The 6,000-nt window shown below is 43.0% G+C and overlaps 1 protein-coding gene across 2 annotated transcripts in view; it reads right to left on the minus strand.

Annotated features, from left to right (window-relative positions):
- CCHR7.PART0H1orf116 (chromosome chr7.part0 C1orf116 homolog) overlaps positions 1–1,408 on the minus strand; it is a 182,568-nt gene extending 181,160 nt beyond the window's left edge. Inside the window, exon 1 of one of the 2 annotated variants that reach the window (XM_044076455.1) lies at positions 1,271–1,408. The gene's annotated coding sequence lies outside the window, so the exon portion shown is untranslated. Of the gene's footprint in view, positions 1–407; positions 573–1,270 lie in introns of those variants that run through there. The other variant, XM_044076456.1, reaches the window with a different exon arrangement.
- Between the last annotated feature and the right edge of the window lie 4,592 nt (positions 1,409–6,000).

Below are 6,000 nucleotides of genomic sequence, written 5' to 3' on the forward strand. Positions count from 1 at the left end.
GTCCTAAACACACTGATGAGCAAAACAGATAAAATTAAAAAGGAAATGTGTGGCAAGGACTGTAAATCTAACATATTCTACACTCTATAATCTTGGCAGTGGTTCATAGTTCATAGGTTGGTAGTTTAGTACTAGCTAAGTGCCACTGCAGAGCATTTTACACCCATCTATCCTATTTAAGAACCAAATCCTATACCTTGTGCGTACAAGGTAAAACACCTTAACCATTATGTCAACCCTAGATTTGGGGATGGTAAGTTACAATTAGAGCCTAACCCCAGTGGCTGTCTGTGTTAATGGCAGAAAAACTGAACAGGAAAATTAACTAGCAACAGATATAACTGCACACACACACCAAACAAATAGCAGTAATAGAAGACAGCTGCCAGCAAACCATGGGTGCATACCTCTAAACGGTCCTGGAATTTTTACTCAGATTTCAGCTCTGTCCTTGTTAATTATTCCTCCTAAAACTGTCGGCTTTTGGGAGAAAAAATGGTGAATTACCATTAGAAATAATGACAATAATTGTAGACTTTTTTACTTCATGAAATGTATACTAAATTGTGCCCGATTATTTGTAGATTTGTCCCCGATTCTTTTGGGAGTTATGCATGGGCTGGGTGTGGAAGTTAGTACAGACGCTCGACAGTGTAATGGGTTTACTTCGTCTCCTGCAGCACTTGTTTTCTGCAGCAGGTTGATGCGAATAAAACCAGATGGATAGTTCCAAAGTTCGTTTCTGCAGTGACATGTTCAATAAATGCCTTCAATTTTAGCAAGCACAGAGCGAAAGAGAAACAATACAAAAACTGTTCTCATCTACCGTGCACATTTAACGACTTAACTTAAAATTGTCCAGAATTAACTAAATAAAGTAGGATAATGTTAAACTGAGGGGCACAAGAGACCAGTTTTAGACGTCAAAACGACAGGCAGAAGCATGTACCTCAAGCACTTCAGAAACGTCAAGCATCAACGCTCTATAAAACAAACACATAACTAAATAAAATGCAAACGTTCACATTTATCTCAAACAGCCACTAATTTGCTTTAAACTGTTGTTACCAAATGCATTTTTTAACAAATTCCAGAAGGGTATTCAACAGCGAGCTCCATTGCAGAGATCGATACTTAGCTACATTCTTTATATTAACAGAACAAAGGGCAGCACGCTACAGACCACTGAAGCCCCTCTTGCATAAAGGTCACCGTCTCGGATTGCCCCACAGGAGGGGGACATTGGGTTGCTCATCTGTTATAATCTCACCTGATATTCTGCGGTAATCCAAGTCCAAGGTTAAACAGCAGTGACAACACTGCGCAACAGACAAACGAAACTCATACACCGCTCAGGAGCACTCCTTACAGTAATCCGCAACTGGACAGGTATTACCACTCACCTGTCCCACCTACGAGTCGTTGACTTCAGGCCATCCCAGTTAGGGTGAGTCGCTTTCTAGCACCACCTCCCTCACAGTAACCCAATCCTAAAATACGAAACATCGGAAAACAGCCAATAAACGGTGGCATCTCTTTACCTGTGCCTGTCTAATCCTGACCAATCAAGACGTACCCAAAACTGGCAGGATAGGGTTTAGATGTCTTGCGTGCACTTGTTTGGGCGGCTGTGAATTATTCGTTCTCAAAACCTCTCCATTAGGAGTACAGTAGCATAAGTCTCAACTGCCCAGATTTCTTGCTCTGAGAGAGATGTAGAATAGTGATTCGACTTGTTTAAAAACTCCTAGAAAATGGTGGTTGTCTTGCATTTTCAGGACAAATGTGTGATACTTTCCCAAAAGCAAAATAATGTATGTAAAATGGCTTTGCATAATAAACTATAGCAACAAGAACAATTCAATAACAGGCGGGTAGTCTTTCTTTGGGCAAGTAGTGAAATCCAGTGTTTTGTATTGACTGGGGGTAAGGTCTGTCCTGTCACAACTTTCAGCTTCAGAACCAATGGCTGTCATAAACTGTAATTAAATCAACTGACAAAAAGGTTCAGCTTTACTCAGTTTCGTCCTTTATGTTTGGCAGATGTTATTCACCAGGGGTGCTGGAAGATGGGGGGGGGGGGGTAAACGGGCTGTTAATGATCTAAAAATGGCAGTTTTTTTATGCATGACTATGACACAATATATAGTGTAAATATGAAGTTACATTTGGAATGACTGCACACATTTTTTTATATAAACGTATAAATGAAGCTAATGTTGCATCTGTATGGACCGTATGTGATCCAGTAGGCAAATGTTAAAGAAAAAAGTGCAGTACTACTGTAACACACTTTATTGTTGCTACAAACAGAGCAGTGGGCAGGTTTATTTTATCTGTTTCAACTTTCTCTGCTTGCACTTCATTTAGCTTATTATTATTTATTTATTCAGCACTTCATCAGGCATTTTGTAGCAATTATTGTAGCACACATAAGTGCTGTCAGCACTAGATGTCCTATAAGGAAACAGCTCCGGTACTTAGTAATGATGACCATCCCTCCTAGCATGTCCTCTGCTTTCTCCTATTAACCGGGTGAACTTGGGCATTCTAAGGTGTAGCAACTGCCTCATGTACGCAGACAACCCTCTCCTCTTACCTCCTAACACTTAGACTTGTGAGAGATGCACCTATATCTCCAAATTGGAAGCCATGGACTCTCCAGCCAAGACTGGACTAGCTGGTCAAGAGGAGAAGGTCAACATCTACACCACACCACATGGAACACATAGCCCTCCAGAACACCCACCAACACAGCCCTCACATAAAAACACAAACCACTCACCCACCTTTGCAGAAGCTCTCAACAGAAATCTACCGAAACATCAACCTAAGCCCCTAAGGCAAAACAGCTTGCCCCACACAACAATCATAGATGACTCAATAGTGAGGCACACTGATGTCCCACTCACTAGATTGAATAAGGAGAAGGTAACAGTCAGCTGTCTATCAGGTGCCAGAATCCAACATATAACACATGCACTCAGGTCACTCCACAACAAATACAAGTATGACTCTGTCATTGTCCATGTGGGTGTGAATGACCTGAGACACACCTCCCTGGACTACATGAAAAAGAGATATGGTGGAGCTCTCGGATTATGTGGTCTAGGCAGGTATGACCCTAGCCCTGAGCAGCATCCTACCATTGCCCAGAATGATACCATAGTACAAACAGAAAATGAGTGACTTCAACAATTGGCCAAGTTTCTGTTGTCATTCTAATTTAAATAATTTGTTTAACTGTTGTAGGCTACACAATAAAGTATGATAGGCTTTTCTGATCGCTTGTAATTGTTTAAAACTGTTTTAAGTTATCTTTTCAAAAAAAAAAAAAAAAACATTCCTTGTTTCCCACCCTTCTAAGCTAGTATAGTACAGTTTTCAGGCTAGTGCTGAATTCAGGGCTGTGTTACAAGTTTCTGAGTTGCCCATACCTTACTTGGATAGAGGGAAGTTTCTCTGTTCACCTGTGAGAGAGGGGAACTTTAAACAGCCATCTGTCCCTGGAGAAGGGGTTCCAGCCCAGAAGTTAGTAGTTTAAGAACCACATTTGCACGGTTTTGCGTCCCAGGCAGCACTGGTTAGCTACGGTTAAATTATTCCCAGCTCCACTAAGTCTCCTCTTCAGTTTTTCCTTTGAAACTAGTCTAACGCTCAACCTAAGCACTCAAAAAGCATGCTACAGTCCAGCACTTGCTCAGACCTAATAGCAAGCACTAATATACCCCGACACTTGATTGCCCAGCAGGGCAAGACTCTTTATCCACCCCTCACCAACCAAGCGACTAAGCAGCTCACCCTACTATTCAGGCATGACTGAAGGGCAACTTCAGGTGTACTCTCCAATCCAGCTTGTGAACCTGGGTATCCTGAGGCAGTGTTACAACTGCCTCATGAACACAGACAACCCTCTCCTCCTACCCCAAACACTAACATATGCGAGAGATGCAATTATACAGCCAGACTGGAGGCTAAGGTCTCTCCACCCAAGACTGGAACAGACAGTCATGAGGAGAAGGTTAACACTTGCACCACACCTCCAGTCTCACATAGACCTACTAAACCAGCACCGGCAAAAAATACACATAAATACACTAAATCATACTTGGAAGCTCTGAATAAAAACCTGCAAAAGCATCAGAGAGCTCCAAAGCAGACACCCAAAAAACCTGCACCTCCCGTCACAAACCAGACAACACATAAAACACAAAATCAATGTGCCGCACAATCACAGCCCTTAAGGCGAAATAACATACCTAACACACTAGTAATAGGTGACTCTGTAGTCAGGCACACTGACGTCCCATTCACTAGGCTGGTCAAGGAGTAGGTTACTGTTAGCTGCCTGTTGGGAGCCAGAATCCACCACATAACACAAGCACTCAGGTCACTCCAGAACAAGTACAAATATGACTCTGTCATTGTTCATGTTGGTGTGAATGACCTGAGACGTACCTCCCTGGACTACATGAAAAGAGACATGGAAGAGCTCTCTGATCATGTAGCCCAGGCGGGTATGACCCTGACCCTGAGTAGCATCCAATGATCAATTTCAACAATTGGCTAAGCTTCTGGTGTCATTCAAAGGGGATCCAGTGTCTGTCAGCCTGGGACGACATACTCGACAAGCCACGTTGCTTCACAAGAGATGGCTTGCACCTGTCATCCCTAGGCTTTCGAATACTGGCAAAGGCTCTTTTTGCCCCCATAGTGCCTTTTTTAGGCAAGGCTTAAAAGTCAAACCCACCTCCATAAACAGCACAAATAAAAAAATGAGTGTTATGCTACTCAATGCCAGGAGTTTAAATCTCAAAATGCATGCACTCGAAGCACTCCTCAGTATGGAGAACGTCGACATCTGTGCAGTAACTGAAACCTGGTTCAAGGCTCCAGAGAGCACTCCAGCACTACAGGGCTACAACTCATACCACACATTTTGGCCATGGAACACGGACCGAAACACAAAAGGAGAGGGTGTATCCATATTCATCAAGGACACCTACACCTCCAGGTTAGTGGCGCAGCATGATACCTCTGAGATCATCCATGTGCAACTAGCATCGGGCAAATCTGCAATGCAAATTGTGGCCTGCTACAGATCATTCTCCATGACCTAGGACCACCACTCTGCCTTTCTGGAGACACTGGAAAACATGAAGGTCCTACCAAACACCCTGATATTGTGCAATTTCAATTACCCTACCATTAACTGGGAAAACTACTTGAGTACAAACTCCCAGGCTCAGTGCTTCCTGGAATTTATCAACTCAAACACCCTGGATCAACTGGTAAACTCCCCTACCAGAGGTGAAAACATATTGGACCTGGTCATCACCAACATGGGTGACAGGTGTTCCACACTGGAGGTCAACCTGTCACTGGTTAGATCAGACCATAAACTAATCACTCTGGATGTCCACACCCCACCACCACCCCCAACCAAGGAAACCACAGTGAAAAACTTTTCTAAAGCAAACTTCACCTTACTTAAGATAGAGGTGGTAAATTTCACAGCCCCCACGCTAAAGGATAACGCTGCCCAAGATGCAGAATCCTTTACAAATGCACTCTATGAGCACCTACAAGGGTGCATGGATTGTGCCATCCCTAGCAAAACCAAGACTCACTCCCCTAAGAGAAGGAAACCAGTCTGGTGGACCCCTGCCATAAACAGGTTATACAATAAAAGGAGGAAACTAGTTCAGAAAAAAAGCAAATCCCAAGAAGGAAAGACATCCCTGATCAGTATCAGTAAGAAACTAAGGTCCTTCATAAAATCATCCAAGGCCAACTTCGAAAGAAAAATAGCCAAGGATTCAAAAGATAACCACAAAGCCTTCTTTAGCTATGTCAATAATCTAAGTGGCAACTCACAGATATGCTCTGAGCTAGTGCAAAATAGCACAAAATATAATGAACCTACTGATATTGTCAACATCCTGGCAGATAGATTCAGTGCAAACTTCACCCCCCTCTCACCTCCAAAAGGGCCCACAA

Source organism: Protopterus annectens, chromosome 7.part0 (assembly GCF_019279795.1).
Source record: "Protopterus annectens isolate FY-2018-M chromosome 7.part0, PAN1.0, whole genome shotgun sequence".
NCBI classification, from domain to species: Eukaryota; Metazoa; Chordata; order Ceratodontiformes; family Protopteridae; genus Protopterus; species Protopterus annectens.